Raw genomic sequence first — 12,229 nt, 5'->3', positions numbered from 1 at the left:
CCATAATTTTTATCCATCATCAATCTATCATGATATCTATCTGTAATGTACATCTATATCTACCTATCTATCTATCTATCTCTAATCTATCATCTAGCCATCCTTCCTCTATCTTTCTATCATCTAGCTGTATCTACATCTGTATCTATATCCTTTAAAAGGTTTTGACAATGTCACATTTTAAAAAATAGAAAACCCTACATTGTGACTACTCACTTATTTACAATTTCTGGCGCTCCTCATCTCTTTCTATAGGTCTGGTTTTTAATTTGGTCTTATTTTCTCTCTGCCTAAATGCTTTCTTCAGTGTTTCTATCACTTTTGCAGACACTGTTGCTTCTGCCTGAAATGCTCTTCCTCCAGTCACCTGTGGGCCAGCTCCCTCTCTTGTGTCTTTTGTTCAAACGACATGGCCTACATGAGGCTCCTTAACCTGGCAATGTCATGCCCCCGTGGCACTCTCTATAACCCCTCCTTGCTTTACTTTTCTTATAGCACTTCGTACCACCTGACCTGCCTGATGGCTTTTTGTTAGAGTGCAAATTCCATGAGAGCAGGGGATTTTCTCTCCTTTGTTTACTGATGTGCCTGTGTAGCAGTGCCCAGTGATCCATGTACTATGATAAGCCTGTCACTTAGTGTCTGTGGCAGGGGGCTTTGCACATGGGAGCCACCTAGTAATTGTTTATTGGATGAATGAATGAGGGCTCTCTCATACCCATAGGAAGAACTGAGATGCTCCTCTGGTGTCTTCGTCCAAATCTCCTCTGAATTATATGAATGACCAGCCATCTCCTTCTAACCAAGTGATCATGTTACTTAGTGCTTCACACAGTCCAGTGATTTAATTCAATAAATAACCTGAGCTGAGTGTGATCCTCAACCCCACGTTTTCCAAAACCCTCAACCCCACGTTTTCCAAAACCATCTCAGAGTCAATCAGCCACTGCAGAAACAGAAAGATAGGGGTGCACACCCTGCCCCATGGAACTCTGGCCACTAGTCAGGACTCTAAATACTTTACCCATTGTCACAAGGATGTGTGATGTCGCAGAGGTGTGTGCATGAGGCATGGAAGTAGAAGTCATGTGGAAGTGTCCAGAAGAGTTGTCGGGGACGTTTTATAAAGGAGATGACAAGGTTTTGACAACAAATAAACAAGGAATTCATCTGTGTGTGAAAACCTATGCAACCATGTGACTGTTCAAAAAAAATTGTTCAGTTCAGGTGAATGATCCCTGGCCAGAAGCTGGTTCCCAGCCTCCCTGGGACTGGACTGGGATGTTTAACCGAGTCACTTGGGACACCAGCCCATGCTCTGTCTGAGCAAATGTACTCATCTGCAGATGAGTTTTTTGTAGTTTTAGGAAGTGTCAAGGTCACAGAGAGGAAAACGCATCTCCACATTGAAGGATCTTCTCCAGGCTCCCACCACGCAGTATGATAAACTCCAGGACAGCATCTGACTTCCAGCAGCTGTCAACCTTCTAGACTTCCCTCCCTCTGCCCGGCCACTGCCAGCAGAACTTCCCCTGAGTTTAAGGTTCGGTACCTCAGTCCTCAAACAAGTGAGCCGTAGACCCAAGGCCAAGGAGGAATAGCCTGGAGAACTGTGAGGAATAAATTCTTGTTGTTTATAAGGTGTTTGGTTCAGAGCAGCCCAAATGGACTAAACCATTGTTCCTCTATCAGGTGCATGAAGAATATGGAATAATTTTTCATGGTAAATTTAATCATTTTTCATTATTGTTGTACTGGGGGTACATTGTGACATTTACAAAAGTTCTTACAATATATCATAGCTGAATTCACCCCTCCATCATTCTCTTTTATCCCCATCCCCCATTCCTGGAATAGTTTCAAGGGTATAATTTTTCCATTTACATTCATGTGTACACAGTATTTGCACCATATTCACCCTCCTTCACCATTTTCCCACCTCATTCCCCTCTCCCACTAGTACCAACCCCCAGACAGGACCTGTTCTCTGATTTTAAAAATATGACATTTTTATTTGTGTAAGATAGCTACACAGGGAGTTTCCTTGTGACATTTCCATGTATATATGGATTATAACCTGAATTGTTTCCTCCCCTCTATTTTTCTCCTTTCTACCTTAGTCCTCTTCTTATGGTGATTTCAACAGGTTTAAAAATTCTATGTTCACTCGTGTATAGAAAGTGCATCAACCATATTCACCTTCTTAACTTCCTTCCTCTCTTACCCTCCCTCTCTCCTATGTGACCTCCCCTCAGCCTGACCAGATTTAACCATTGATCTGTGCCGTGTCTTCCCATCCACACCCCTCCTGTGGTCTCAACATGAATGTCGTAGACGTGCTGACTCTTGGCTTGGAGATTGGCTCTGTCTTTCACTCTTGGCCAATGGCATGTGGACAGAGGTGACAGTGTGTCAGTTTTGAGACAGCACCTTCCAAAGCACAGATGTTTCTGTTGACCCTCATGTGTCTCTGATCTTGCCACAAGGAGGACATGACACGTTTGGCTGTATGGTCCATCAAGGATGAGAGACAGGTTTGGAGAACCATGCTACCTGCACAGCCATCAAAGCATGAATCAGAGATGCCTGACCACACCTGTTCTAGATCAACCCAGCCCCAGTCAACTCACAGACACACTGGCAATAAAGTATATCATTTAAGCCTCTGAGTTTTGGAGTTACCTATTACGCAATAGGTAACTAATTGAAATATCTTCCTTATTAATTCTGAACCCCCCCCTCCAAGGTCCAGTAAACCTGTGGAATAGTATAGGTGCTCCTTAAGTGTTTGTTGTTTGAATGAATGAAAGAAATAGCCTTTATTTTTAACCAACTCATCAGAATGCCTTATCAGTAGCTTACATACACTACAGTATTTAACCCTTGTAATTTTGTAGGGACAAAAAATAAAGAAACAAAACAAGACAACACTCTCCCTTGATACGAGTCATTGAGCATTTAAAATCCTAGGAGTTAGGGTCTGGGGTCACCTGGCTCCTCTTAGTGTCTTGGGAGACAGCTGATATGTCACACAGCCCAGTGGGATGAGACCTGTTCCCTGTACCTCCCTCTGGACTGCAGTGGGCTAAACACACTGATGCTGCACGTATGGCCTCCTCTACCCTGGGGCTAGAGTGCCCATGTGAGCACGGATCCACCTTTCCTCCTGTTTTTCAGAAGAATTTTTCCAACACATCAGAGACAATGCATGCCTTCCCGGGATGGCTTGATGCTCGTTTCCCACAAGCAGGTAGGCCATCAGGTGGAAGAAGACTCCTTCAGAGAGCTGCCTTCCCCAGGGAACGGTGACAGCTTGAGCCTGGCGGGGAGTCCTGTTGTATTCCGAGGTGTGAAGGGGAGCCATGAACCGTGCATATGCTGTACCACACAGTTTTGCCTACAAACGCTTGTAGCTTCGTCGTAGCTGTGAATGCTCGGCCCCTCTCATCTTCCCCCTTGAAGATCTGCTAGCATGCAGCATGGAGCTGCGTGAGACTCAGCATCCCCCACGTGGCAGGCAGAGGAGGGCGTGGGTCTGATGGTTCTTCCCAGCAGGGTGCAAGGGCAGTGGTGGAGAATCGGAGAGCTTGTGGCTAAACACTCCTTTCTTCTGCATTCAGCCTCAGAGCCATGGCAGCATCAAAAGGTTGGGTTTTGTTGGAGGTTATTATTGACACAGACTTCACAAAGGTACAACTCCTTCCGGTGGAGGTGGACCCGAAAGAGGTCTATCTGGTCAGAAGGAGAGAAAGATAAGGGGAGGAAGAGGAGAGGAGAGAGAGAGAGAGAGAGAGAGAGAGAGAGAGAGAGAGAGAGACGTGGGGAGAAGAGCAGGAGGAGGGAGAGTGGGGAGAGAGAAAGTCATGTCAAAATCTTTTTAGTGCACAAAACTAATTCTGTTCATCTTGGATTTGGTGAGCTGGATAATATTCTATGCACGGTTCCTAAATGAATTATTAAATGTCAACTCAAGATGGCTTAACTAAAATATCCAATTTAATAACCAAAAGTATCTAAGGTAACAATAACAATTTTACAGGTGCGTGTAGAGTTGTCAAGTCAAACCATTATAGACAAGCTTTGGGGGTTTTCAAGTAATCTCTTTCCACGTCTCTTCCTCTGTCACTAAATACCCACTCTGGAGAGCACGTTCCATTTCAATAAAGATCATTCCTTCAACGCAGGCTTCTCTGTTCAGATCAAGCCAGCAAAGCTTTCTTTTTCTTTTTTTTTTTTCTTTCTAAAATATAACACTAAACAAGATCTCAGTCACAACGACCAAATCTTTATTAATGTATTCCTTGTGCTACTTCTGAATATTAATAAAAATTAATAATTAATTTTGCCTTTGGCACTGCAAGATATACTAGTTTTAATTAGTGTACTGTACTCCTATACAATTAAAAAATAATTGATGTCCACGCTTATTGGCGGTGTCTGTGATCTCCGTTCTGTTGTTGTCAACAAATGCCTTAAAAAACAAGGTTCAAGAATGTCCTACTGTCTGCTTGATTTACACACCCAAAGTAACAGGCGAATCTTTTATGATGAAACAGAACAGTTTTCTGTTTAAATTATACACAAGTATATTAACTAGAAAGAGAAAATTAAAAGCCGATGGCTACAAGGAATAATGGAAAGTCTATAAAAATGTTTTATCTATCAACAAATTTGCCTGGAAAATATCAGTGGTTGGCACCATCTCTCAGCTGAAACGTCGAGAGGCCATCTTGGATTTGTTATGTCAATTCCATCAAGCATTTAATTCTGATGTCCTCTTTAATCAGCTTTAGTTATTTAAATTCAGCATATCAGTTACTGTTCTAGTACATCATTTTAATTGCGCCATGAACCACTTTATTATAGAATGCTAAAGTATCTCCTTCCTCTTTCTTTCTTAACAATGCAGACTGGAGGACTCAAGAGAGAATTGCCTGTGGTTAAAGGGGGAGAAAAGAAGCAGCTTTCTTTGAAACATGTGTACCAAGAATCTTAACTAGAAAGAGGGTGGTTGTTGTTTTATAAGGAAATAACTCTAATCCCATGACACGTGGGCTCCTTTGTTTTATTTCTCAGAACCAAGATTCTGATATTTAATTAATCTCCATTGAACAGCAGCAAATATGTCTGTGACACCATGAGGTGATACACCAACAGGAAGCAGACCTAGTAAAACAGAGGACAAAGAAGAAAGTGCCCATATAAGACCTGGGTTCCATGCTTTACCCCTGACTCTCTGGTTACTAGATATTTTTATGGCATAAAATCAAATGTTTCCTGTTTCCCAGATTCATGATCTTAGTAGCGATTTTAACAGGGCACAGTGGTTCACGCCTGTAATCCCGGCACTGAGGAGGCTGACGCAGGAGGTTGGCCTGGGCTACGTTAAGAGACTCTGTCTCAAAACAACAACAAAAAGATTTAAAAAAAAAAAAGTCTACCCAAATATCTACCCTAAAGATGTAATCTTTGGTTTATTTTCCTGAACTTGTCACAGTAACATTATCTTGGTCCTGTGTCTGTGTTGAGCATCCCCTTCTATCATTGCACTTGCCAGGAGACCAAGTGCTTTCTGGTTTTATTCAGTTACATTCAAATGTGGAGCTCAAAGCTGATATTCAACCAATGGATGTGATAATTCTGACCCAAATTACTTCTTCTTTTTCTTCCTGGAGTCTTTTAAATTTTCTTTGTCTGTGCCCATCAAAAACGTGAATAGATAAACAAGTTATTGGTATAACCATACATGGTTAATTACTTACTCCACAGTAAAAGAAATAAACCTCCAATACATACTGTTCTATGCTTGACCCTCAAGACGACAGGTTGAGTGATATGAGCTAGTGTCAAGAGTGCACCCTATATGATCCAATGCACTGTGTCACTTCATGCAGAGTAGGAGGGCTGAGCTATGGGGACAGAATGCAGAATGTCTTATTTCTGGAGGGGATTCCCTGGAAAGAGGCACTCAGGAAATCTCTAGGGACATGGAAATGTCCTATGATTGCACTGGTGGCTCATGGTTACATGCATATATATATATATATGCGTATATATATTTTAACTCATCAAACTGTATACTTAAAAGGCTGTGCATTGATGCTATGCAAATTCTGCCTTAATTAAAAAAATCTTAGTAATATGCATTTTCTTTTTCTAGCTCAGGGACAAGTGAGGGAGGAAACTGAGAAAATGCACACAATCGAGAAACTCTGAAATTCCTCTTCCTACCTCACTGGGTAATTACTTCCAGGCAGCAACATGAGCCTATGCCAACCTCTCCTTCTGCATTTTTCTACCTGGCTCCTCCCTGACCTGAGGGTCATGCTTTCCTCTGGCCTCCTCTTCATCACCCGTGGGTGCCATTTGGAGGCTGGGAGGGCTTTCCTCCTCTGCCAGAAGCTGTGAATCACAGCCTTAACAGTCCATGCAAATGCTGGGGTCTGTGTCTGCATGCCCAGCTGCTCTGCTGGTCAATTTTTACTTCTCAAATTGGGTCAGTGGAAAAGGATGGGGCTTTGTGTCCCTGCCATCTATACGCTCAGTGTGGCCTCGATTCTATGAACACTGGGAAATCTGGAAGATTCCAAGGCCAGCTCTGGCTTCCCTGGGCCCACCTTTCAGAAAGGTTCATTGACCTAGATTCTTTTTAGACTTTCTTTTAATTAAAAGGCCCAAAGTTTCCAGGTGATAATTGAAGATAAGTTTGAGAATTAAAATGCGGTGTGTTTTGTAGAGAACAGCCAAATCCAAGGGTGACCACATTTTTTTAGAGTCAGTACTTAGCCACTTCTGAAGGTGTTTTTGCCCAATCATTGGTTACACAGCTCCCTCCAGTCTGTAAGACCTGAGACAAGTGAGAAAAGTCTGCCTGGGCCCAGGCTCTGGGGAGGACAGGGTGTGGGTCTGGGCCTTTGGGAATTTTCTGTTGACTTTTTGTAGGAATCAATCTCTCTCTCTTACTCTACTCCAGAGTACTCATTTCCTAACTGACTATTGTCTTATTTTCTTTGTTTCTTGGGTGATGAGTGCATATTTGACCAAAGGAGCTAGAAGCTACCACTTGCGTTAGCTTCCTACGTCACTGTTGCTGGTTGGATCTTGAGGTATCTGGGAATCAGTGTGTGTGTGTACGTGCACTGTGCTTGGTAGCCCCAACTCCTCAAAGCAAATTCTACCCTGACCTGAAAGTTCTGTCTTACCCAGAGCCATCCCTTCAACGAAATCTTGGTTGGTGTTTCTTGTGTTCACCAAGGAAGCCTAGGCTACAACCAAAAGATGCAGAAGGGCAAATGTCACTCTTCCCTGGCCAGCAGAAACACCCAAGCCCCACAGAGGTGGGAAACCATGCTGGGCCAGAAGAAGGAGGTGACAAAGGAAGCAGAACAATCAGGGGACATCTTAGATGAGGGAATTTAGGACATGCCTTCATGGAGAGGGCAGTGACAGGTAAGTGAAACTGTTCTGGGCTCAATGAGCAAAGGAACATTGTTTGGCATAATATGTATTTTCTTTTTCTAGCTCTTGGGCAAGTGAGGGAGAAAAATGTACACAGTCGAGAGACTCTGGAATCCCTCTTCCCACGTCTGGCAAGAGAGTGAGAACTGTTTCAGGAAATGCAGGCTTTATTTCTTCCTGAAATTTAGACATTCCCATCCTAGCTTCTTGTATTTACCTTACCCATCACATATACCCGTGTGCACGTGTGCCCACCCTAAAACTTACCATGATCAGGGCAGACCAGAGGGACCAAGTTGGATGCTATGGGTGGCAATCCCCACACCCCCATCAGGGAAAAGCATCCAAAGGTTCAGGGTTGGACCCCAGCTCTGCCAATCACATCCCTTTTCTGTGCTCTGTCTGTAAATGGGATCAGGTAGGTGCAGAGATTGTCATGAAAGTGAAGGAGGAGCTTCCCGCTCATCCGACAAGCTGGAATCCATGTCGGCTATTATTTTCCTAGGTCAGAGTCAAAATAAAAAGGTATTTATTTGAAATAAGGGGCCACAAAATGATGACTGGGAGCAGAGCAACCCAAAGTCATAGGACAACACAACCTGACCCCTCAAGTCCTCCCGTGCCTCTGCATGCCGAGCCCTGCCCTAGCAGGCCATGGCTCCCAGGTGAGGTCTTAGCCTGACCTCTGATTTCACCTGCCACTTCTCAGTGCTCAGTGGCACCTGCAGAGCTTCTGTTGACAAAAGCCACCTTTGTGTTTGTTTTTACATGCTACTGAGACAGGTGGCCCAGGCTCAGTGACCCTCTCCAACACCACACCTGGGGTAGGGAAGGAGATGTGGTATTTCCAGGTCTGTGCCCAGCAGACTCACTTCATTCTAAGGTCTTGACCTTTCTCTGCTCTATATGCTCCTTTATCACCAGGGATGTAGAACGCCTCAGGACCATTGTGGGTAATGGGACAGTAGCCACCGGCAGCATTGTTCCCTCAGTGGTGAGTTTGCAGGCATCTGTAGGTCCATCTGTGTGTCCAGCAGGAAGAGAGGCGCACGCCACACCAAATGACATCACACACTTTATCATGTCAAGCCATCGTTACTCCCCTCAGAGGTGGAGACAAGCTATTTGAGTGGCAGCTTAAATTCCCCCACCCAAGTAGACTACAAGCTAAGGGAGGTCAAGAGCTAGGTGGGCCTTGGTCCTTACCACATCTCTAGCCATGGCTCAGTGCCTCACAGATAGCTATTGCCTAATAAATAATAAACTCAATAAATCCATGTCCAGTCCTCTCTTGGTTCCCAAAACCAGGTATCACTTTCATGCCCCAAGGATTTGCCATTGTGTTCCCTGAGGATGACAGTGAGGGACACTAACAGCTATCAGTGAATGCTTGCGTCAAGATTATTTTTTATCATTTCTATCACTACCTTGTAACAGAGTGAACAAGCAAACCAAGATGTCCACCTTGATTTGCTGCCACCATCACAAGGGTCCCAAATAATGTTTACGAACTATTTCTCAACAGTGCCTTTCTTCCAGAAGGCCAGCAGACCACCATCCTGTCAACAGATGTCATTCTGTCCACATGGCAGAGCTGTCCTTAGGTGTGGGGAGTGGGGCTTCTGGAGCCAGCTCTGCTTAGTGATTCTGCTGTGTCTGACGGAGCTCACTTCAGGTCCTGCCCATCCGGAACTCTTTCCAGCCCACAGAGACAGACACTGAGATGAAAGCTGGCAGCCCAGAGCCCCGAATGGGGTCGGATATTGCATGTGCTCACTCTTTGTGTAACTGGTTGATGTGACACGTCCAGCTATACAAATGGAAGTTTTATGATGATTAGATCAGTAGTTACTGAGATATTTATGTGACAAACTGACAGATAGAAAACTACAAAGTTTGTTTTTATGCCTCCCATCCTTCCAGACAGAAAATATAAATACTGAGATGATGGGTCACTTTGAAGAGAATTTATGTTCTAAATTACTTAATACCTGGTGAACTTCTGATATGCAAGATGAAGCCTCTCGATGCTATTAAAAAAGATAAACTTCATTTGCCAAGATTATAGCCAATGAATTCATCCTGGAGAGCAAGGCTTTTTCCCTACCTCAGATAGAAATTCCAGACCCTTTCTGGGAAGGAAGGATGTCCATCTACTTGCCTTGGTCAAACATCTATCCAGCTGGGACTGGGAACAGCTCTGCTGGGTCCTGGAACACTGATCTACCCTGCAGAGGAAGACTTGAGTGTGCTGAGAGCATCAGTGATAAAATCCAGCATTCCCTGTCACTGTAGACAGCATCTAGATCTAGAGACACATAGCAGAGGACACCTCAGGACCACTAGGTAAAGGGCAGTGGCCATTGGCAGCATCTTGCCATCAGTCCTGGTGACAATCAAGAAACAACACCTAGCCTAGGAGTCTGAGGTCAGCCTTCCTCTCCATGGCTGGCTGCTGCACTCTCCCCTGCTCAGATGGGTGTGAAAGTTCTGCCAGGCCGATGCGGTGCTGGCTGAGACTGGATGCTGGTAGCCTGACAATGTGCTCCATGCTACCCACTTCCAGGCCACAGAGCCAACCTGCAGGGCCAAGAGCACATCTCTTATGACAAGGCCATGGTCAGGTGCCCCACAAAGCTTAGCTTCCTTGCACACCCACAGATGCTCTGTAAGTTGTGACATCATTACCACCATCTCCAGAGGATAAACCAGAGTCCAGGAGGGAGGTGAGTAGCCTGCCAGCTTGCCCTACTAGTGAGTGGACACCAAGGCAGACACATGCTCAAAGCCAAGTTCTCCTTGCTCAAAGTCACAAGGTCATGGCAGAGCTAGGGTTTAGATCCAGCCTCCATGTGTCCAGAACCTTACAACCTGGTCACCTGGGGAACAGGAGTAGATTGCGGATGGACCAGGCACACTAGTTCTAGAAGAAAGATAGAATTCTAGAAAAGAGCGAGCCCTCACTAGGGCCACACAGCAAGGCAACTGCAGGGGAGGAACTAGAGCATGGCTTCTTGGAAGCCCCAAACCACCTCTCCACCGAGATGCCCTCTGTCTTCTCTCCACTTGCTATTTAACTCCATCATCCTGATTCTGCCCAACACATCCTCACAGCTTGGTTATTTTAACGGTGTTCACGGGGCTCTGCCCTTTCCCTGAAATGTGTCTGAATCTCAGGGGAGAAACGGGAGGGTGAGTGTGAACGCATGTGTCAGTCTGTGTGTGTGTGTGTGTGTGTGTGCAGTGTGAGCTGCATATCAAACCCAAATTAAACTCTTTTACTGTATTTTAGCAGATTGATCATCTGTGTACTTCTTAGCATTGGTTCATTTAAATAAAACTTCCATTTGTAACAATCCTATAAATAGAAAGTCGTATTGATCAGGGCCCCACCGGCAGGCCACATTTCAGTTATCACTGAAGTCTGACCGGTTAATGCAAGGACTGTAATTTATTATGCAGCAAGATACAGTGCAAGGCCGTGCTGTGTCATTTTTAAATAGAAGTGTGCTTAGCTCTGGCAGGCAAGTTCAGGGAGGGTGTCCTCAGGATTACAGTTCGATCCTAGTTTGCCATTTTACTACCTCGGATGCTCAGTGCACTTGGCCTTGGTGGAATTCCTTTGCCCCAGCCTGTGTCAGCCCTCCTCATGACAATGAAGACATAGGTCCCAGAGGATTACAGAAGCTGGGGTGTTCTGTACTCCAAGGTCACGCTGGGGAAATGTGAGCCTCTCTGTGGTTGTGCCTTACCCACTAGAGATGTCACAGGAGAGACATTTACAGTTCAGCATTGCCAGAATTCACTACAAGCCTTAGACTTCGAACACACATCCTTCACTTTGCTGATGAAGTCACTAACCTTCTCTTTCATCATTTTGCTGGGCTTTACAGGAAGCTGCCAATGACGTCAATCTCAGCTTTCTGAGAGTGGACAATCATTTTAACGCCCCCCCCCATTCATGGAAACCAGTCAGAATAAAGAAACTGTCACATCTGTATTTATATCCAGGGAAATTTGGCTCAGGGATTCTTTCTCCTCAATGCTCCCTAGCCATGCTGAGACATCTTTCTTTAGTCCTTAGTACAACTCCTGTCCCCTTGTGTCCTTCACTGTCTGTTCCCATCTGCAGCAAAGAACAAGGGCAATGATTGTAAGGAGCTGCTCCAGGCCTTCCTGCCACAGGACACCTGTATTGCTTTGTTAGGTCTCTCCTCTGAATGGAAGGACTGATGGGAGCTCTGGATCCATGGAGGCCAGGGCTCATCAGCCCACTGGATTACTTCAGGGAAAGCGGGAGAAGGATTGCCATCAGCCTGGGAACCTGACATACCAGCCTAAGGCAGAGAAGGCTTTGGGTCATTTGCATACCATAGCATCTCAGGGTTAAGCAGCAACTTCCCTGTGGTTTGCCTGGTTAAGTGGTAGGGTCAGTTGCCAGCCCGTGGGCAAGGGAGAGCCTCAGGAGGCCCTCTGTCCTGCCTGTGTTTCTACCAGTTCCGCTCCATCCCTTATGCCCTCAGCTCCCTCATTGACATTGTTCTGCAAAACATGGAAAACAGCAGGACTGAGGTCAGATCCTGTCCACCCCACAGAATCACGAGCTCTGGGGTGCAGAATTACCATGCCCCCCGAGTTCCCTGTGGCAGAGGCCAGAGTCCTGTGTGTACCAGCCCCCAGGCTGCTTCTGCTTCTCCAGGTAGCGTCCCTTCCATCGCCAGCGACCGAGGCCCAATGTGCCCTACACCAGGCAGCACCACACAGCACAGCG

This window comes from Castor canadensis, chromosome 16 (genome assembly GCF_047511655.1).
Source record: "Castor canadensis chromosome 16, mCasCan1.hap1v2, whole genome shotgun sequence".
Classification (NCBI taxonomy): Eukaryota; Metazoa; Chordata; class Mammalia; order Rodentia; family Castoridae; genus Castor; species Castor canadensis.
The sequence above is the reverse complement of the archived record's forward strand: the minus strand, read 5'-3'. Positions refer to the sequence as shown.